Consider the following 23,012-nt stretch of genomic DNA (forward strand, 5'->3'; position numbering starts at 1 on the left):
TTGGACTGCTAATAGAGCGTGTCTCTGTTGTTTTTTTGTACGGAGTTTTATGCCTATGTAATCAGTGCAGACAGCCGTTAAGTAAATGAAGAGGCAACTAACAATGTCAGAAAAGAGACCGGGCGGTTCCGGCTGACACTACCCTAATCTTCCAGGACCCATTAAATGGCAGTTTCAACGCATTACCTACCATAACATCCTTGAATATCACTGATTTTATTTGCAGTATCAAACATTCCATTTCATGCCCCATTAACAGTGGGAGCCTGAGCTTTTTGACGCAGCTAAACATTTTACTAACTACCTGGACTAAGTAACCAATTAACTTTTGGAGACAATACGGCCAATTAAGCGCGAAAAGGTAAGGCTGTCATCCCCCACGAAAATTGAATTTCCTTTTCCTGATGGCACTTATTGTCACTGTTCAATTGTTAATGGAGATTTGGTCCCTATTAAAGTATGAAGGCAAAGCAGAATGGAAAAGTTCAGAGGACTTGGTTCCCGAAGAGTAGGTCACAAAGTGTCCCAACTGGCCACTAATTCAGTTAACTTTTCTTCATGCCAGATTACTTATTGGATGCGACTGGAACAGGCCTCTGATATGACATTCTGTGATAGTACATTGCACAATCTGGTAGCTTGCGAGGAACCCACAGGCCCAGGGTGGTAGTTTGGGACCTTGTATGGGAGGTTGAGGAGGAAAAAAAGTTATTCGTTTTTATTTTTGTTTTTGTTTTTTTGACAGCAGAAATATCAGCATCCGACAAGATAGTGCCCTGGTTATCTCTGGCTTGGACTCCTCGGAGAGAAAAACAAATCCATGTATGGAGAGGTAGGCTCCAAATTAACCTTCTGTGGTTTGGGAAGTCATTTTCTAAATGGCAGACAAGGTCTCGGGTGGTGATTGTCTTCCATGGATTTGACTCCAGTTGACTGGGATGTAGCACAAGTAATGAACTTGGATATCACATTTTTGAAAGCTTGAGGCAAAATTTATCCCTTTGGTAGAAGTCTTTCATCTTTGAAGGTACAGAATAAAATTTGTCCTGGAGGGCATCTTCCACAGGCCTTGTATAAGTGAAAAACATGAAGCTTATATAGAATCAGAAACTAAACACTGAACTCAGATTTATCTATCTGTTAAACAAAAACAAAAACCCACATCAAACGGCTTTGTGAAAATGCAACTGTTCTAAGTGGAAAGAGACATCAAGAATTTTGAAAAATAGATAAAGAATAGACTTCCAATGAATTTGACTTTAATACAAAAATTATATTAAAAACTTGAAACTGGCTTTAATACAAAAATTATAATGCTTACATATTTAATGTCAAATTATTTCTAGAGCAGACTTTGGAAAGGAAATAGAAAAGGAGAGTGTTGGAAAGGACAAATGTTAAATGTTTAACATTTATTTAAAAGCTGCTCACATACACTTAAAATCTGAGTTGGGCCTGAAAACTCATAAGTAAAGCAGTGATCTAAGTTGTGCTTGAAATTATTAATTTCCTGTATTGTTTAATGCTAGAGATATTTGACACCCATAGAACAGCTGTTGAATTGCCATGGGAAAAAAATTCATGTATTCCATTGCTATGTTAGTATCCCTGGTTTATAACTTTTTTATGTTGTTTCTGCCAGATTCTGTGGTGATGGAAAGCAGGAACAAAAATAATTAATATTATATACTTTCAGGTTTAGGTATTCTTTGAAGAATTTGATAAGGATTGGCACTTCTAAAGATATGAATAAGAAATAGTCCTATCTGAATATGGACCAATTAATAACACTGATTGAAATTTCCTTTTGAAAATTTTCTTGGATTTTAGTATCTTTTCTCAAGAGACACAATTTTCTTTAATAGAAGTGATTGCTGTGGGCTATTTATTTTAGCCATTTTCCCATGGCAGTGGATGATTTTAAAATGATTACAATAGTTTGAACTTCCTGTTATTTAAGATAGAGGAGTAAAGCCAGATCTCAGATGCTTCCCACTCCCACCCCCTGCCATCGCTACAAGAGAGTAATGAAAACAAACAAGCAATGGCCAAACGACATCAGCAGTACTCAGACTGTGGAAAGGGCTGATGGCCAGAAGCTTCCAATCATCCACATCATTAAGTAAAGATGGCAGGAGATATCCTAGGAAGCTGTGAGCCGGGAGGTGCTGCAGAGTCTCAGGGTCAGCTAAGGGGGACAGAGAGATATGTAGTGTATAGAGATCCACATGTGGGTCCCCCCAGCCTTTTGCACCATCAGGAGAGAAGCCAAAAGTCTTTTGCCACTTAAGTTAATGAGAAATGAAAATGAAGAGGAAAGTAAACAATCCATGCTATCGCTGGTACAAATAAGTTTCCAGGGACCCAAGCTGTACCTCCTACTAGAGTCAGGTATGTCACTGAGAAGCCAATATTTACATTACACATTTAACAAGGGGAGAGGGCAGATATCAGTTCTGGTCACTGAGGTTGCATCAAATCCTGAGGCTACAGAAAATTCACCCCTCAGGTGTGGCTCTTAGGAGAGACATAGGAGAGGAGAGAGGAAAGGGACTAATTATATGGAAAAACATAACAAAACCGAAATCCAGATGCACCAATCAATCAATAAACCATTTTAAAAGAAATCATCTTGGGGTGAGTAGATTGGCCTAATAAACACAAAATTCACATACTAGAAAATGCTAGATATATGTGATTAAAAATATTCTTGGTAATTAGTACACACTATAATTTTTAGAAGTTTAAGGAGAGTCAATCCAGGGAAAATATGATTTATCTTTTCACAAAGGGCTATTATTTTAACTAATAAAAGCTCAAACAAATCAATAAAGAAGATAGAAAACTAGCAATTTACAAAGAAGTAAATACAAATGGCCAATAAATATATTTAGATTCTCAGTTTCACTCAGAATATTTTAAATTACAAATTAAAATAACAACAAGTTACCGTTTTTTATCTCCCTGATGAAACAAATGCTAAGGTTGGTTTCTCCCCAGTGCTGAAGTGGGTGGAGCCAGGCTGCCACTTCCTATAAACTTTCTGGGGAGCAATTTATTAATGGATTTCCATATTTAAAAACAGTACTCTGCTAAAAGTGCTGTAAGTTATACAAACAGAAACACATAGGTACACATATACATACAAATACATATATTTAACTTTCATATATAATTTATGTATGTGTTATACACATATAAACTTTATATGTATAAAACACATAAATTATATATATATTTTTAAAAAGCATTAAGAATAATTCATCAACAACCAAAGTTCTGTCAGTAAAGGGTGTTACTTTATAATAAAGTCCACTGAATAGAAAGATTGCTAGATACATTAAGTAAAAAAATAAAATACACAATAATGCACTTTTCTGAAAAGAAAGATTGCTAGATATGTTAAATTAAAAAATCAAGTACAACAGGATTTAGTTTTCTGATGTGTACATATTTTCATTAAGTATGTATATATTTAGATACACACATATTTTTCATATGTACACAAAGTTTTTATATATATCTATTTCTACTATTTTAAATAATGTAAACAAATACATCTGTATCTCCATGTGTTTTGCATAATCTAATACATTCATGAATGTTTAGGACCTCTGGAAGAAATCATAAGAAATTATGTATGTTAGTTGCATTTAGAGTCTGGTGGGGTTGTTAAAAAAAAAGGGGGGCACTACTTTTTACTTCGGATGTTCCCAGTTTTTAAGTTATGCATATGTATTCTTTCATATTATAAATTAATACCCACATTGTGAATAAGAGGCCTCAACTTCTGGGCATATTTTGCATATTTGACTGTTTTCCTCTTGATAGTTTTCACTAGAAACAATCAAAATTACTTTTAAAATACTTTTTTCCTGCTACCTATGTAATTGTAGAAAATTTAGAAAACAGTCTTTTCTTATCAGGATGACCAGAGATAATTTGTGCCTATGGATGTTCTGTGAAGGCCTATTGTGTCGGACAATGTATTAAAACACAGACTTGGCTCTTCCCTCAGGAAACTCAACATTTTAGTAATGGGTGTATATATTTGAGTGAAGTGTACAAGCGATAATAGAAAGGTGTGTTTGATGATCCTTTAAGGGCTCTTAGAAGATTTCTGTGACAAGATATAAATGAAATGCTTCATCATGTTTGCAGTAGAATTAATATTTAGCTTTTTGAAATAATATTTTCTGACTAATAAACTAATATAGTGTTCTTTTACTAAACCTCGAAAAAATGCAGTAAAGTCAAAACATTCTCATTTTGAACAGTTTTATATCTTGCTCTTGCAATGAAAATTTTAAAAAGGCAATATAGGTAAATAGCTAACCATTCAGTGAAGGCTCAGAACTAATAGGACTGCTACAGTTATATCATTTTTAAGACATTGTATCATGCGCATTTCTTTATGGCAATAAATTGTCTTTGAAAACATAACACATATGATTCAGTGATGTAATATAACTTATTTGAACACTTCATGGTTGTTGGGAAATCATTTTGAGCTTTATTTTTTCCCATACATATTTTTAGCTGTGAATTAGATTCTTTTTATTTTTTTATTTATTTATTTTTTTTTTTTGAGACAGAGTTTCGCTCTTGTTACCCAGGCTGGAGTGCAATGGCGCGATCTCGGCTCACCGCAACCTCCGCCTCCTGGGCTCAGGCAATTCTCCTGCCTCAGCCTCCTGAGTAGCTGGGATTATAGGCACGCGCCACCACGCCCAGCTAATTTTTTGTATTTTTAGTAGAGACGGGGTTTCACCATGTTGACCAGGATGGTCTTGATCTCTCGACCTCGTGATCCACCCGCCTCGGCCTCCCAAAGTGCTGGGATTACAGGCTTGAGCCACCGCGCCCGGCTAGATTCTTTAATAACAACTTATGTATATACTGCCATCCTAATGAAGCTGTACCTTTTCTGAGAAGGGAAATTATGAGATGGAGGTGGACATATGGTAGAACTGGAAGAGGCAATTCACTCACCAGCCCCCAGTTATAGTCCATACACTATCTTTGGCTTACCAAACAAGCCTCCTCCACTTGAGACATTCTGAAGCTCTTGAATACACATTTAGTTGGGGAAACCTGCATTATAACAATAATGTGAGAAAGTGCTCTGAAGCCTGAATGTATTAAATCATTAGTTGGATTTTTGTTTGTTTTTTTGTTTAAGGCAGTTTAGACTGGCAAACTCATCTCACTTCTCCATACACAAATAGAAGGGAGATGAGTTTGCATGGCCATTCCAGAAATGAGTAGTTATATGGGCATACAGTGCCATGGGCTTCAAGTGAAGTGAACACCATAGGCATAAAAAGGCAGTGACAGGCGTGAACAAGCACTAGGTGGGACCCGTGATTGACTGGATTGGTCCTAAAGCATGGGGCATGAAGGAAAAGATCTAATGGTATTCCTAGGTATTAGGGCTGCAAACCCTTACAAGATGATCTTAACAAAGATGGATCAATGAAAAGGGTGAAATAAATTAAGAAAGCATGTAATGATAAATGTTATGTCAACTGCTTATTCAGATAAATTGAGTTACAATTTGATGGAAGAGGCAGATGAGTCTCTTGAACCTTTTCAGCATCTGAGGAAAAGAAATATGACCATTGTAACTGAAGAAACTAGAGAGCCCAGGTCTGGCATCCCAGATGCCTACCATTGCGATTCTAGTCTCCATCGAGAAAGATAACTGGATTTAACACAAATAAGTACCTGTGGACAAAGATAGAAAAGAGTCTATATGAATGAAGAGAACTGTGAACGTACTGAAAATTGAGTGAGTCAAGGTGTTTACAGTGAGGAATAGATTATAAGATACCTCAAAGTTCTGAATATGGGGGTAGGGTTATAGAACCATAGAAAAATGGGGGACATAGAAGGGGAGATTTAGACATTTTTCTCTTATAAGATTGAATTAATTCACAGTCACTTAGATTGTAATAATGAGGCTCATTTAAGACCTAGGACTTTCTGAAATAATATGGTTAAAGCCACGAGACATTAAGATTGTACTTGCCATAACAGAACCCATTTGGGCTATTATTAATCTAATCTCATAAGTGCACATAATACCCAAGCAAGCAAACCAAAGCTTTGAATTCAGTTTACACTAATAGTAAGAATATCTCATGGGCTTTTCACCAGGATTCTCTGTACCATTAAGCAATTACTAGTGGCTAGAACACTGCTAGCCCACACGTCGCTATTTCTGGTTAGGGGATTTTCTTGCCTGCCTGACTAAATCTTCCAATTAAATGCAATGGTACTACATTAATTTCAGTTCTTCACTTATAATGCACAGTGGAAAGTATTATTACTTCAAGTAAACAGTTTTAGGAGCTATTGAACCAGACATAGCATTGTTGGTTTTTAGCATTCCACCAGTGGTAGGATATCATTGTGTAACAAGCAAAGGTGAGACTTGGAGACAAAGATAGTCTTTTTTATTGATATAGCAACATCTTTATCAACACAATTACTATATCCGATGACACTTTCCCTTTTTTTGTGTGTCAGTTTCAACTATGGAGTTTTAAATTTTTTCTATTTAAAGTTCGATTAAAATTTAAAGCCTGCAGAAGGTCAAAGTAGCATAAAGTCTCTTCTGTGGTGTTTATCAGAAATAAATTAAAATTTATTATAATTTTTTAAAAAAATATTTTAATAGTTATTACAGTTCTAAATAAAATCACATGGTAATAATAATTTATTATGTGTATGGATTTTTTTCAAAACCAAGATAGAGTCATGCATACAAATTAGTACATTTAGTGCTGGAACAAATTCTTGAATCAGTTTTGATTATTTACAATAAATATTTTTTTCATGATGATATATAGGATCAATGTACAACCTTTCTGTAAATCTCATAAACCAGTAGAGAATGACTATCTCTGAAACACAGGGTGGTGATTAAACATGCAGGCTATTAAAATCATAATTTCTGAATTCACACCATAATTCTAGCATCAACTAGCTTTGTAATCCTGGCAAATTTACTTATCTTGTCAATGCCTCAGATTTATCTGTATTTAAAAAAAGCAATAATAATACCACATGGAGTTATTGTGAAAATTCAATGAGATTCTAAATTACAGAACTTACCAAATTTAATGATTTATAAGTAGTGCATGTTTTTGAACTCTAGAGACTATAGTAATAGTATGAGATAATTCACACATAAATATTCCAGAAGGTTTAGATACAAATCATAGATAATGGTAGCTCCTCCTCTTTTTTAAAAAAGCTAGAATCAAGGATATATGGGATATATTTATAGATTTTCATGATATAATCACAGAATCCCTGAGAAAGTTTCTCATGGTGCTGCAACCTAAGATGGACAGTGAATATGATGCCCCATTGATAAAATAAAGGACCTTAGTTACTGTAGAAAGATTTACTAATCAAAATGTGAATTGGACGAGTACATAATCCAGTTATATGTGAAAACATCCTCCTGGTCCCCACCTCTGTACAACTCTTAGACTATTAGACGTCTCCAAAACTCTCTTATAAATGGATGGTAATATTTTTCTCTGTCTGCTGTTTAACTTGATAATTTAAGAATAGTAGGAATGTCAGAGTCAAATTGGTGGTACTTTCAATTTCTTGATAATGTAAGTGCTATCCTACTTGTAAAATATCAAATATAGGCAGGGTGTCATGGCTCTCGAGTGTAATCCCAACACTTTGGGAGACTGAGGAGGGCAGATCATGAGGTCAGGAGTTTGAGACCAGCCTCACCAACATGGTGAAACCCTGTTTCTACTAAAAATACAAAAATTAGCTGGGCGTGGTGACATGCACCTGTATTCCCAGCTACTCAGGAGGCTGAAGCAGGAGAATCACTTGAACCCAGGAGGCAGAGGTTGCAGTGAGCTGAGATCATGCCACTGCACTCCAGCTTGGGTGACAGAGCAAGTCTCCCATCTCAAAAGAAAAAAAAAAAAAAGAAAAAAAAATATACACACACACACACACACACACACACACACACACACACACATATATGTATATATATATCATATGAATTCTTTATTGTTGCACATACAAATCCTTCAGAATTTCATATTAGTCTCCCCCTTTGTCTATTATTTTAGCCTTGCATAAGGGCCCAGGGTCTCATTCGTTTGGGGCAGGCACAGATAGAAAACCTAAGAAACAAAAATTCTTGAGTAGTCAGGTAATTTTTTTAGTTAGTTAACTATTCAGACACACCAAACTAACACAATTAACTGAAACTTTTGCTCTTTCTTTTCCTAGGGAGACATTAGTGTTACACAGTGTAAATTATTGGAGGCTTTTCGTCTGCTCTACAACTTTTTTACTTGGTTTAATCTTTGACTTTAAAAAAGAAACCACCAAATAATTATTTTAGTCTTGCTCTTCAAAGCCAAGAGTGATGTGATGTTCGGTGGTAAAAGTTTTGGGGGCTTAATAAGGGAAACACTATCTCCCATTATGAAATTTTATAACTGTTTCTTCATACTTCTTTCCCAAACTAAAAGCCTTATTATTTCCCTTAGAGCCTGGCCAGAATGGAAAACGGTAAGGTTCAAATCCTGGAGTGCAGAAGAAGCATTAGGCATTGACCCTGTGGCTTCCTAATAGATCTGCAAAGTGCTTTGTTCCTGGAAATCATCCGATGAGTAGTTCAGTGCTATTGTATATCTTGTTAGAGCAGCGGAAGTGCCACAAAATGAACTAAAATCTCCCCGCAGAGTTACTCTATCATATGCTGAGAACATTCTGAACTTTCAACAAATTCATGTTATGATCCTGGGTACCCATGGTTAAATCCTTACAGGGGTTAAATGAGAAATATAAGTCTGCTGTTAAGTGTCTTCTGAGAGTGACACAGCTCTGGTCATAAGGGATAGGAGAGGAGGGATTCCTTCTCAGCCCTCCCAGCCCTTTCTAGCCGTATCACAGACAGGAGACATAATGCAAAGGGGCTCAGACATTCACTGCCTGTACCCTTACAGCCTCAGGCATTGACCCCCTCTATCTGGCTTTTCCCACTCTGTAAAATGAGGATCCTCCTACATGATGCAGTTTATTGTTATAGCTAAATAGCTGAGAAGAAGGACATCTCATTTGTTTTAACTATGCAGTTTCCTGCCTATCCCTATCAATCTATCTGTCTGTCTATCCCTATCAATCTATCAATCTGTCTATTCCTGTCAATCTATTTGTCTATCTATCTATCTATCTATCTATCTATCTATCTATCTATCTTATCTGTATCTGTCTCCATCTGTCATTTATCTATCATCTGTTCATCTATCAGCTGTAATCTATCTCTATCAATCTATCATCTATCTCTATCAATCAATCTGTCAATCTCTATCTATCTCTTATCATCTGCCTATCATCTATTCATCTATCACTTGCCACTAGTCAATCCATCTACCTACCTATCTATCAAAAGCAACACATTTTCTTCCTGACTTTAAAAATACTTAAGTGATATTCTCTCCACTCTTTTTTATTGAGGGGTATGATTTTCAGGCTTTGGATTTTGTGATGCCAGCAATACAATAATTGTTCCATGTATCTCTCCTAAATTGCTATTTTAAAAACTGCTTTACTGAAGTTTAAGGGTGCACATTTTGATACATTTTGGCACACATATACACCTATGAAATCATCACCACAATCAATATAGTATATCTATCCACCACCACCAAAGTTTATTTGCCCTCCTTTGAGCTTTCTCCCTGCCACCCACCCCCTGCCTATCCCCAACCCTCAAGCAATCACTAATTTGCTTTCTGTCGTATCAGTTAATGTGAATTTCCCAGAAATTTATATAAATAAAATTATTCAATGTGCGTGCTCGTTCTCTGTTCACTCAGTACAGTTACTCGGAGATTTAGCCATGTTTTTGCATGGGTCAATAGTTTATTCTTTTTGTTGCTCAATACTAATCCATTTTATGCGTTTGCCTTATGTCAGTCAATTCTCGACCCTTCAGGAGAGGAGCAGTGCCTTCTCCGACTACAGTACTCCACTGCAAACAGCCTTGCATCACCAGCCATTACTATTCATTCCCTTTGATTACACAAAAATAACCCTAATCTTTATTAACTTAGGAGTTCATACCCTTCAATAGCATAACCGATGGACCTGCCACCTTGATCTTAGCATATTTCCAATACGTTTTACAACTCCATCAAAATGTTGTTAGAGACTCCCCAAAATTTCAGCTCTATTTTCCTGGCTAATGCTGTAAAAATGGGAAACTTAGCAATGGGAGGGATGACAAAGACTCTTTGTACTACTACTTGTATTCTTTCTTTCTGTTTTCATGATAAAACATTTTCCGTGCTGTTTAAAGCAACAAATGTCCTACTTTCTAAATGTCTCCTTAATCATCACCCCAAAATTTCCTTAATCTGTTGTCAAAATATCAGAGGACCAACTGTATTATGCATTTTTTAAAATTTTCTGTGTTTTATGTTGTTTTGACATCCTTGGGAGTCCTTGCTGGGTAGGGAGAGAATTTCTCTCCTAGGACCAGCAGATTCTTAGAGAAGGAAAACAACTTGCCAGTGAGCCTACCTTTCATAAACCAACTACACAATCCAGAACAATACCACAACCACCTCCTTGAGCTAACTCTCACACATCAAGCCAATATTTCCCCTACCCTGTATCAACCCAGGGTCATGTACCAGACAACCTGGGGCAACCCCTGTTCCACAAAGCCTGTTGGAATTATTCCAACTGGCCAATCTTAAACTGTTTACTCTGTCAAGCCCTGCCTTCCCTGCAGAATATATATTATGGTCTATGCCTTTTCTATCCCCTGATCAACACTAGTGCTTCCCTCTGTAAATTAATTCTGGAATGTTTCTATTGCTGTATCTTAAAATTCATTAATTGCTTTCCCTATGATATCTAATCTGCTTTCAATCCTACTGCTGTGGACTGAATATTTTTCTTCCCCCTCAATTTGTATGGTTGAAACCATAAGTTCAATGTGTTCTTTCGAACCCAATGTGATGGTATCTAGAGGTAGGGCCTTTGGGAGGTAATTAGGTTTCAAGTCGCAAAGGTAGAGTCCTCATGATGGGATTAGTGCCCTTATAAGAAAAGACCAGAGGGTTAGCTCCCTCTCTCCTCCATGCCAGGACACAGCAAGATGACAGATGTCTGCAAACCAGAGAGAGATCCTTCACCAGGTACTAAATCTTCTGGCTCCTATGTCTCAGATTCTGTCTCTCTAGAACTGTGCGAAACAAGTGTTTGTTGTTTAAGCGTCCCAGTCTATGGCAGTTTGTTATAGTAGACTGCACTGACTAATATACCTGCCCAGTTTATATTTTATCTTAGACATTGTAAAATTGTTCCTTAGAATTTAGATTTGGTTCATTTTTACATCTCCATGTTTCTACTTACCATCTGAACATATGGAATACAGTATAATTGTTTTAATGTCTATGTCTGCCAATTCTAATCTGTGTTACTTCTGGGCTGGTTTTAATTGATTGATTTTTCTCATGATGATAGTTTATGTTTTCCTGCTTCTTTGCCTTCCTGGTAATTTTTGATTAGATGCCAGACATTAGGAATTTTACCTTGTTGGGTGTTGAGTCATTTTTTGTGACTATGAATATTCTTGAGCTCTTTTTAGGATGCAGTTAAGTTACTGAGAAGTTTGTGTGTGTGTGTGGGGGGGGGGGGGTGTGGGTGTCTTGTTTTTAATATTTGACAGGCAAGGCCAGAGCAGTTTCTAGAGCCAATTATTCCCCACTGATGCCCCTTTTTAATACTTTACCCAATGATAAAATCTCCAACCTGGCAATAAGGGACAGGCACTCTTCTCAATCCTATTCAAACACTGGGTACTGTTTCTTCTGGCCCTTTTTGGTAGTTCCTTTCCTGGCTTTCAGTGGCTTCCTCTCACACAGACACTGAAGAAGAGTCCTCTACAGATCTCTGCCATTCCCTATTGCTTCAGCTCTCTACTCTTTGGCTCTTGCCAAATTACTTTCTCTTGATGTTCATCTCTGTCTCAGCTCAGGAAGCTGGCCATGGTCTGCCTGGCTTATGGCCACTGTGACACAGCCAAGGAACTCTCTCAAGAAAGTAAACTGAGGCAGCCACAAGACTCATCTTCTTTGTTACTTGTCTCTTACTAATTACCGTAATTCATTATCTGGCATTCGACATCATAAAAACCATTGTTTTTGCATATTTTGTCTAATTTTTCTGGGATTCTCTTCCAAGCAAGAAGGTAAATCTATTTCCTGTTATTCTCTCTTACCTTTCTTCTAGCATAACTAATAACAATAACATAACTCCTAACAAATAATATTTCTTTTAAATATTATTACCTCATTTGTTTTCTTTCCTTGGCTTTAATTATGTCATCACTTTCTTTTATAAAATCCCATATAATACAATAATTTGTCTTTAATTTCCATATGTTTGAACAAATTTACTTTTTGCTTGGCCATGTGTCTCTTTAACTTATAGAATAATTTTTTTTCTTTTTGAGATGGAGTCTCACTCTGTCACCCAGGTGACAGCTCATTGCAACCACCACCTTCCAGGTTCAAGTGATTCTCCTGCCTCAGTCTCCTGAGTAGCTGGGACTACAGGAGTGTGCCAGCATACCCAGTTAATTCTGTATTTTTAGTAGAGATGGGGTTTCACCCTGTTGGCCAGGATGGTCTCCATCTCTTGGCCTTGTAATCTGCCCACCTCATCCTCTTAAAGTGCTGGGATTACAGGCATGAACCACTGTACCCAGCCAGAATAAAATTATTTCTTACTTGTCTAACTGTAATTCTCCACTTTTCTTATTACTTACAAAACCGGCAAGTTAATACATCAGTTAAGGCAATCCCCTCCTCCTTTATTCCCTGTGTGCATACACAAACTAACATAAATATGTTTGTACTCAATTTGAAGTTAGGTGATCACCCATCAATACTACTGATTCTACTATGTGCATTGCGCTAGTCTAGAGCAGGTGTCCCCAAACTACGGCCCGCAGGCCGCATGCGGCCCCCTTAGGCCATTTATCCGCCCCCACCCCCTCCCCCCTGACCCCGCTGCACTTCAGGAAGGGGCACCTCTTTCATTGGTGGTCAGTGAGAGGAGCACAGTATGCAGCGGCCCTCCAACGGTCTGAGGGACAGTGAACTGGCCCCCTGTGTAAAAAGTTTGGGGATACCTGGTCTAGAGGTTGGCTAGCATATAATACCATTTTCTAGGAACTTAGAATCAAACAAGGAGCTTAGAATCAAACATAATATTAATTTTTTGTCACTACTGTTGTAACTACCTAGATGCATAAGGTGGGAAAGTTGCTTTTAAAATAGAAAACTGCTGGAATTAAAGGAGATAACTTAAGAAGAGTACCTAGTAGATTAGCATATCCATAAAGGAGGATATTTTTGAGATTTAAAATGATATTAAAGAAAAAAATTTAATTACATGGAAAAATATTCATGATTTGTGAAGCAAAAATTCCGTTCAATTGTTTACGTGATGTAATTAGTGTGTAGTGGTATGCCCCCACTAGCATAGAAAATTCTGAACGAACTGCCACAGGTTCAGTGTTAATGTTGGCTGATGTTTAACTTTAAAGAGTGAATTCATAGATTCGTATTCCTTTATTCTCATATGTGTTTTCTGAATTTTAGAAAATGTAAGAAAATTATTTTTATTTTGTAATTAAAAATAATTTTTAGTTAAAATTTTCTAGTACAGAATCTGCCAATAAGTAAGCATCACAAAGTTTTAGTCAATTTCATCTCTTTCATATCTCCTTCCTTCTAATGTATACGTTGTTGCTTTATTTAAGTGTTTCTTGTATACATAAGTAACTATCAAGATTATAAACTGCTTTAGGACAGGGTCATAGTATTCTTACCATTCTTGATTTTAATTAGTATAGTACTGGACTTTTCAAAGAGATTAAATAGATCTACACACAAAAACACATACAAACATATATAAGTCTGTGTGTATGTGTGTGTGTGTATACATATATATGTATATATGTATATATATATGTATAAGGAGAGAGAGAAATTATTTGGAGAATTTTTTTCTTATTTTGTCCTTAAATTATTTTACATTAAGTATTAAGAAGAATCCAACAAAAAACTGGATTTTCTTCAGTATTCTATAAGCTTTGTAAAGGTGGAAAAATTCGTACTGATTCCTTTTCTTAACTTAGCCACATTTCAAAAACTTGCAAGAACCTCTCAACTGGGAGTGAACTACTTTTGCTTCTATGTGATTTTTTTTTTTTTTGAGATGGAGTCTTGCTCTGTAACCCAGGCTGGAGTGCAGTGACGCAGTCTCAGCTCACTGCAGCCTCCACTTCCTGGGTCCTGGTTCAAGCAATTCTCCTACCTCAGTCTCCCAAGTAGCTAGGATTACAAGCACGAGCCACCATGCCCAGCTAATTTTTGTATTTTTTAGTAGAGACGGGGTTTCACCATGTTGGCCAGTCTGGTTTTGAACTCCTGACCTCGTGATCCACCTGCCTAAGCCTCCCAAAGTGCTGGTGAATATTTTTTTACTTATGATATTAGTTATTAATACTTATTTTTCCTTACTTTTCTATACAAGTCATTAGATTTAGGTTTGAAGTTATCCTAGGGTTAAGGCTTTTGAAAATCTGTTGACAAGATTCCACTTCTGCCTACCCTAACCCAGATGAAGGAAGTGAAAACACAGGAGGAAGTTCCCACTTCATGAAATTATTTCATTCCGCAGCCTAAACTCGTTACTAACGTCTGTAACCCTTAATTAATTAAAATGACTCCAGCCATGGGATTCTGTGGTGAAGAGGTTCCTAGTAGTTACATATATTCAACCTGAAATTCAGTTAAATCTGAAAGATGCTTAAACACACATCAATGAAAAAAAATGAAAACCTTGTTGAATGTAATCTATCATTTGCCTCTTGTCTCTTCTCCTGTATCTCCTTTCTTCCTTTGGGATTTAACAATTTTTTTTCCTAAGTAAATTTTAAAAAATACACTTGTTAAGTAGATTTAAAGACGGTGTCAAATGTTGATGAATTTTTATTTTGAGATAATTTTTTTAGTTAAAAAATTCTAAAATGCACTTCCAATTTATTTCATCAAAATGACCCAATTTATTTCATCAAAATGACCTCATAATAAATATGGCTATTGAGAGGGGCATCCATATTGCTGATAGGAGATTCTTGCTTAAGCAGTACTGTTTACTAAAGAATAAACCCATTTATATCTAACTCCTGATGAGTTAGACCATCAGAACTTCTAGAACTTAGGCAAGATCTAGTGCAACAAAAGTTAACAAGCTAGGCTTAGCCCTTGGAATCTATCACAGTATCTGAAAAGAAGTGACTGGTATTTAAAGACAGAGACAATGCTACAGTAGTATTTTGACTTATCTTTGGTAAGTTCTCATCCATTGCCCCTTGAATTTTTATTCCCTCATTCACAGCTGTGGTTGAGGCCCTGTAACTTATGAAAGTCTTCTGGCTTCTTTCTCCTTCAGAACTTACACTGCTTTCCCTCTGACAAATCTTCCTAAAACATGGCTTATTTCATCCTCAATAAACGTTGGGATAAATAAACTTTGGGATAAAGTCTGGCGAATTTAAGCATCACTTAAGGTCTTCTCTCATCTTTTTCAATCTTTAATTTATACGCAACATTTCTTATTCCAATCAACTTGATTAACTGTCTTCTCAAAACACTTTGCACAAATATTCTACAAGTGCTTAAGATCATCTTAAAACCGTGCTGAATCCTGAAATTGTATAACCCAGGCAGAAAAAAAAAGGTCCTCAACTTTAAGGAACTTCAAAAGCAAAGTAATAGAGAGGTAAGTCAGTAGATTGTTTCAGCACAAGGTGATAAGTTAGTTCTGTGACTGAAGTGTATATGAAGCCTGCAGTTATAGATATAAGAATAAATAAGATTTAGCTGTGGCAGCACAAATAAAATTTCTTGTGAGATTTTGTCATTTTGCTCAACCAACGAAAGCAGTTATAACAAGTACATGAAGATGGGTGTAAACCCTTAATAATGTAATCGGGAAAATGGCAGTAATGGGGAAAAGAGCAACGTAGGTAAAACAAAGTTCTATATTCTTGAATTCAATAAGAAAAGTGACTTTTTCTTTGGGAGGCCGAGGTGGGCGGATCACGAGGTCAAGAGATCAAAACCATCCTGGCCAACATGGTGAAACTTTGTCTCTACTAAAAATACAAAAATTAACTGGGCGTGGTGGCATGCGTCTATATTCCCAGCTACTCGGGAGGCTGAGGCAGGAGAATTGCTTGAACCCGGGAAGAGGAAGTTGCAGTGAGCCGAGATCGTGCCACTGCACTGCAGCCTGGCGACAGAGCGAGACTCCATCTCAAAAAAAAAAAAAAAAAAAAAAAAAAAAAGACTTTTAAAATTTTCCACAATGATCTCAAGTAAAAATGCAAAATAAGCAAGGCTTTATACTCTTTTTTTTTTTTAACGTGAAAAGAATAGACGAGTTGATAAAGGCTAGTAACTTTGTACATGTGTAGCCAAATGAGCTTCACTCTCTAATCTTCCTGCTATGAACTCATTATTTTTCTATCATACCAGTAGATGCAATTAGAGACACTTGACTGGACAGCACCAGCTGTAGATTTCCAAGATTTACTGGGTTTACTTTTATTAACATTTAGTTCAACCCACATTTGAGATGCAAAGTAAAAGATACATGGGACTTAAGTGTTAAGATTTATATAGTTGATTGAGTATAGATGATTAGTGTGATCTTGATTTGAGACATAGATTTGGTTGCCTAGAATTATGATCTGTATATAAACATTGAGTGTATCGATGAGTTTTGCATCTTATCTATGTATATATGTCTACCTGTATGTATTTCATAATGCTCAGTGGAAAATATGGCAGTGTTCCATTTTATTCAGTCTCCACTATGCAGTTCTATTAGGACAACTGAATAGACTCTGAAGCCATTAGTAGTGGCAGCTTTCCCCAAATTCTTCCTGCACATATGGAGTCAAAGCAAGGCACACGTTACAGGCAGTGTTAGTATCATTTAATGTCTCAGTTGCACAGAAGGAGCAACACTGTGGAAGAAACTGCCACAAGATACCTAGAAAACCTGGAAGAGCAGCCAAGTGCCTCTAAAAGAACTCGGAATGTTCTTTTTTTAAATCTCTCTTTAATCCAGATAATATTCACAGATTATACACAACAATGAAATACAATGAAAAGAAGATGATCGATACATTTCAACTGTCCAATCTGATACTAGGGTCAATTGTAATGGTTTAAATAATATGATTAAAATTATAAAATTAATATAACAGAATTACAGAAATTGTAAGAGAAATCAAGAAAAATTGTTCATTGTACAATTAACCTACCAACACACTTATTATTCATTTGTGTTTAGTATCTGGTATTTTCTTATCATAGGCATATGTATTTTATAATTGCAATCACAGTGTATTGACAATTTCATAGTGTGCTTTTTTCACATTTAATTATATGAAAGTACTTTTACAAGATGTTAAAGTATTTTCATAATTACATGTTTAAACAGTTGTATGATGCTTAGTTAATTCATTTCATTTTGCTAAGTTTAGGACTGTAGGTTTTAGTTTTTGTTTTTATCATTATTTTGTTTTGGAAAATCATAATGTCATGTTTCACACACAACTTCTTTCCAAATTCATGGATATTTCTTCAGGACAGACCCTCAGAAATATATGTGCTTTGCCAAAGGGTATAAATGTTCTACAAACATTTTAGATATGTGCTGCCAAAATGATACCTAAACAGAGTTGTTGGTTTATAATGTATGCATATATATGTTTATTTACTTACAGTCCAGATGTTTTAATTTGAAGCATAATCTTCTTTAAATTAAAATTCAAACCATTATTAAAAGCTAAATCACAATAAGTAGCAAAGATAGGGAAGAAAAGGAAAGAGTTATATGTGCAAGAAAACAAAATAAAACAAAAAAATGGTTTAGCGGAAAGCAAGGAAATTATCAAAGATGACTGTGATTGTATCAGAAGAGTTCAAGGATTTGTCCTGAAGAGGCCAAAGACAATTTGCAAATTAATAAAAGAAGTACAAAGTGGTTGTTCTGTTCTTCCCTAGACCAAGATCTAACCCAGGACTGCTCATCCTTGTATCCTTGTAACATTTGATAATTTTGAAGAGTCCTAATCAATGGTTGCATGACTTATTTTAAAAATTTTTTAAATGTTATTAAGATTTCTCTAAGAAATTTGGAATTTAGTGTACAAAAGTCACTTTCGAAATTTGAAAATGCAGGTGCAGGCAATAGCTCTCTGGGAAAACGAGTTTTTTTTTATTGCTTTGAGATAAATATCATTGGTTATCTATTTAGACTGTTCTCTCATTTAACCTAATCTGCATATGTCTTTATGATGTCGCCTCTTATCATGAATAATTATGCTTACATGAATGACATCAAAATGTCATCTCCTAAGGAACCCAGATTGTTCTGACTTTGTCTTAGTGGCATTGGAGAGGAGACAGTAGTCCTGGTTTTGAGATCTTTCCAGATCTTCCACTCTGTGCTGTCCTGCTAGCTGGAACACCAAGATTCCAAAGTGATTCTGGAGACTATAGGACATGCAGTGCCGGCCTGATAAAGTGTGTAAATGACTGTGTACCAGAATAAGCTGAGAGTCTTATGAAAGCACAGATTGTTAAACCCCATGCCCAAGGGTTCTGATTCAGTAGATGGGTGATGACCTAGGAAGCTTGCTGGGGAGAGTATAGATCCCAGAAAAGATGAGTCCAGCCATTTGTTCATACTTGTGCAAAGCCTTCCATACAAGATTTTGCATTTCTAACAAGATCCCAGGGGATGCCAATGCTGTCAGTCCGGGGACCACACTCTAAGAACCAACAATTCGGGGCAAAAAACAGAGCCTCTCAATCAAATGAGCCTGAGTTCAATTCCTTATTCTGCCTCTTACAACTTCTGTAATTAGGCTTTCCAGTTTTTGTGTTTGAAGAGGATATCCTAGTACATACTTTGTCAAGAATTAACATTCTTGAAGCATCAGTGGAATGAAGTTTCTAAATTTCATGGGTCTCTGAAAGCAACCTGTGCGTCTACCTGGCAGCCACTCTGGGGCTGCAGTGAGCATGGCCCGCTGGATTTGGTATGAAATCTGAATATTTATCATGATTTCAGGTCATCATCTAAGTTTGATTCCTGTTTCCAAAACATAGTCCAGAAATAGTCCAGAAAAATTATCTCACTTATACCAAGCTCCAGGGCCTCATCTCTAGAAACTAAGGTAACATTTCTGTTCCTAGGGGTCTCCTGAGGGCCCTAGAATTCCCCACCGATTCAGAGGCAGGAGCTCAAGCTCAAGAATCCCACACGGACACGGCAGGGCCATTGAGCAGAGGCCAGCTGACATTTGACCCATGCATTACAATCAAGGATAAGCACTGGTCAAGCCCTCACTATTTGGTCTTCAAACCAACTGCAATGAAACCATTGTCTCTCCTACCTGCCTTCTGTGTCTTTCAGTTCATCTTGGAGTTTTAGGTCCAATTGTGCTCTTGTATTTTTTTAAATGTTGAATTATCCACTAAGCTCAAACAATAACATGTTTGCAATAACATAACATCCTTCTCCACTTTCAAAAACCTCCTCATACCCACCTGTTCTTCAAAGCACTTCCTCCTGCAGTAATCACCCTAACCCTCTGTATATGACTATCCTGCATCCGTCCCCATTGTTTTGGCCTGTGCAGTCCTATGCCATGTCTTTCATCTGGAAGTTCCCTGTTGAGAGCTTTTGTTGTTTGGACACATTATAATACCTCTTACATAGCTCGAGGCACATTGCTGCTGTGGATAATAACAGTGATCTTAATAAGGACCAACAGTAAATAACAAACAGGACAATAGATACAATATCATATGACAACTCAGATCACAAAATTGGCCTCGCAACCAGAGTCCTTCGGGACTGGTCCAAAGCACTTTGTGAGAAATGACAGCGGTGGGCTGTCTACAGGCTTTTAATCCAGCCTGCATCAAAGGTCCCCGACCTATCTGTGATGTGGCAGAAATGCTTGGCTCTGCCGAAGACAAATGCAAGGCCACACTCTGTGTTAGGAAATGCTCTGGGCTTGGTGCTATAAATAATAATAAAGATAAATAATAAAAAAAGTGAAATGTTTTAAATGAAAGGTGATGCACTGTGAACTTAACACACTGACCCTCTAGCCTTTCTGTTAACAAGGTAATCTGATTGCCATTGATTTTTTTCACCTCTGTTACTAAGAAGGTGATGAAATGGTGTCTACACAGATGTATTGAATCAGATACTAAACAAAGAGCAACATAAAGAACAATTATCAGCAACCTTGCTTTCAGCCTGCTGATTATGACATTACTGAAAAGACAAGGTCTGAGTGACTTAAAAAATAAAGCAGCAGGGATGGGTGTGCAGATAAAAGGGATGAATGCAGGTAAGTTTCTTCCCAGTACTTACATGTTCATTTCAGAAGAATTTCACAAGGAGCCTTTTATCTGCTCCATAGCTTTAAAGGGGGCCATTTCTTTTTCTGCAGTTTACTGATAGGCATTCTAGTGTGATCTAATTAACTACTTTTATTATGCCATGGAGAAAATAGCATGGTAGAGATGAGTCACTAATAGACATGTTTTTGTGGTATAGATTATGGCAGGGCATTGTGCAGAAAGAAGTGTTTATTGGTCTATTGGGGCTTTCCAAGTAGCCCATGAGGGAGGTAAGACCCTAAATTATTCTGAAAGGAAGGCCACACTTCTGACCTGTCAAAGAACTTTCTAGATGGTCTGTGATGAATGATTAGGAAAACTGGTTTGAAATGTATGATGAAGATGGAATTAGCCTATGAATACTGACTTTGTGGACTCTGCCAGATTAATTTTCTAATCTCAAATATTTCCAGGTTTTATTGTTTATTTCCTTTTCATTAGCCCAGTTGCTAAAAGGCTATGGTAAAGATTTGTATGGCTAAGCAATTTTCATGTCTTTGAGCCTGTGCTTTTGCCTAAATACAGACGCCTCAGTTACCTTTGATGACATATGTTTCTACGGCAATATCTCATCAAGGCATTTTCGAAAGGGCAGTGCTCCAAGTCTACTGCCATAACCGACATTGGCAGCCAGTACTAATTGACTATGAAAGGGGAAAATGAAATGGTGTGAAGAAACCCTTTTTTGGAAACCTAAATGTAGTTTGGGGAAGGTAGTCAACTAGAGTGAAGCAAGCTTGACAGTGTTATTCATACGACAGATCTAAAACAATGTAAAACAACTTGTAAAGGAAACTAGTCACCACAGTCGACTATAATTTCAATACAAGTATTGAATGTGTCAAAAACAGTATCAGAGTTAGAATTATTGGCCCTACCACACCATTCTCTTCAGCCTCTGCCAGGTAAAAGTCTTGTACAAATCAAACCTAACAATATGAAGAAATATAGAAAGAGGTGTAAGACATCAGAAGAGAACCTCCAAGTACAACGAACAAGTGAGTGAGTGCCAATAATTATGAGATTTCTTTGCAGGTGACAGAAATGTACTAAAAGTGATTATTGTACAATTCTGTGAATAACCTAAAAACCATTGTGATGTACACCTTAAGTGGGTAAATTGTATGTCCTGTAAGTTACATCTCAAATAAAAATATTACTTTTAAAAAAGAAGAAATAGGAAAGTTGGAGAAATTCTTAAAAATATGCTCTAAAGTCAGGTTAGAAGCAAGAAGACCTTCTTACATTTGACATAAAAAATGACAAAAACTCTTGGCCCTTATTCAAAATGAACACAGTTGCTCACATTACTGACTGAGATTGAGGGAGGTCTCAGCCTCTCAAAGTGGAGGAAGTTTTTTGGGAAACCAGTGATTCTCGATTTTAAGCATACCTCAGAATCACTGAAGGATTTGTTAAGGGAATTGCTATACCCTACTCCCAGAGACTTGCATCTGTATTTGTAGCAACTTCTCAGGTGTGATCAAAGTTGAGGATAGTAGAACAATCTTTACAGTATCTATAAGTTTTAAGGCTCTTGTCAGAGGAAGTATCTTTGAGGTCTATTAATGTGATGAAAATTCAGACAGGACAGGTTTGGTCAAAAATGTCAGTGTTGCCATTTTTCTAACTTACGAACTTCAGTTAGTAATTTGTACTTAGCAAATTTCAGTGTGCTCATCTGCAAAATGCAAATAATACTCTCCATGCAGATTAATTGAGATAATTTATGTAATGCCCTGCACTCTTGACTCTAGTAAGTGCGTAATACACTAAGCTTCCTTTATGATCACCTTCTTGATAGAATTGCAAATGTCTAGCTCTTGAGGATGAAACAAAGTTCTATGGGGAGAACCAATACTAGTAGATTGGTACACAATACAGAAGATGATGACTCGTTTCAGAAGTGTTAATAAAATTGTTTCCTTGGCCAGAGCTTTGCCTGGAATACTGAGAGTGGCCACTGGAATCCAAAGGTCATGGAACCCCAGTAATTATTAGTAGGCTAAATGTAGTTGGTGTTAATTGTTATGTTATACTTAAAACTTACTACACTAATGACATTTGTGGTAACACATGTACTTTTGTTTCTCATGGGACATTTTTAACCATGTTGATCACTTAAGCCCAGGAGTTTGAAACCAGCCTGGGCAACACAGGGAGTCTCATCTCTACAAAAAAAAAAATGATAAAAACTAGCTTGGTGTGTAGTTGCACACCTGTGGTCACAGCTACTCAGGAGGCTGAGATGGGAGAATCACTTGAGCCTGGAGGTCAAGGCTGCTGTGAGCTGTGACTGTGCCACCACTGCACTCCAGCCTGGGTGACAGAGTGAGACCCTGTCTCAAAAGAAAAAAAAAAGAGGAAGAAGAAGAATGTTTAATTCAATTATACCAGGAGTGAAATGGGGAAGATAAGATATAAAATATACTT

General features: G+C 36.7%; 1 long non-coding RNA gene across 3 annotated transcripts in view; it reads left to right on the forward strand.

The window, feature by feature from the left end:
* LOC141584666 (uncharacterized) overlaps positions 1-23,012 on the forward strand; it is a 397,655-nt gene that overhangs the window by 159,813 nt on the left and 214,830 nt on the right. For 2 of the 3 annotated variants that reach the window (XR_012517850.1, XR_012517852.1), the window contains one exon: positions 746-832. This is a non-coding gene — a long non-coding RNA (uncharacterized LOC141584666). The remainder of the gene's footprint in view (positions 1-745; positions 833-23,012) is intronic. The other variant, XR_012517851.1, reaches the window with a different exon arrangement.

This window comes from Saimiri boliviensis, chromosome 5, assembly GCF_048565385.1.
Source record: "Saimiri boliviensis isolate mSaiBol1 chromosome 5, mSaiBol1.pri, whole genome shotgun sequence".
NCBI classification, from domain to species: Eukaryota; Metazoa; Chordata; class Mammalia; order Primates; family Cebidae; genus Saimiri; species Saimiri boliviensis.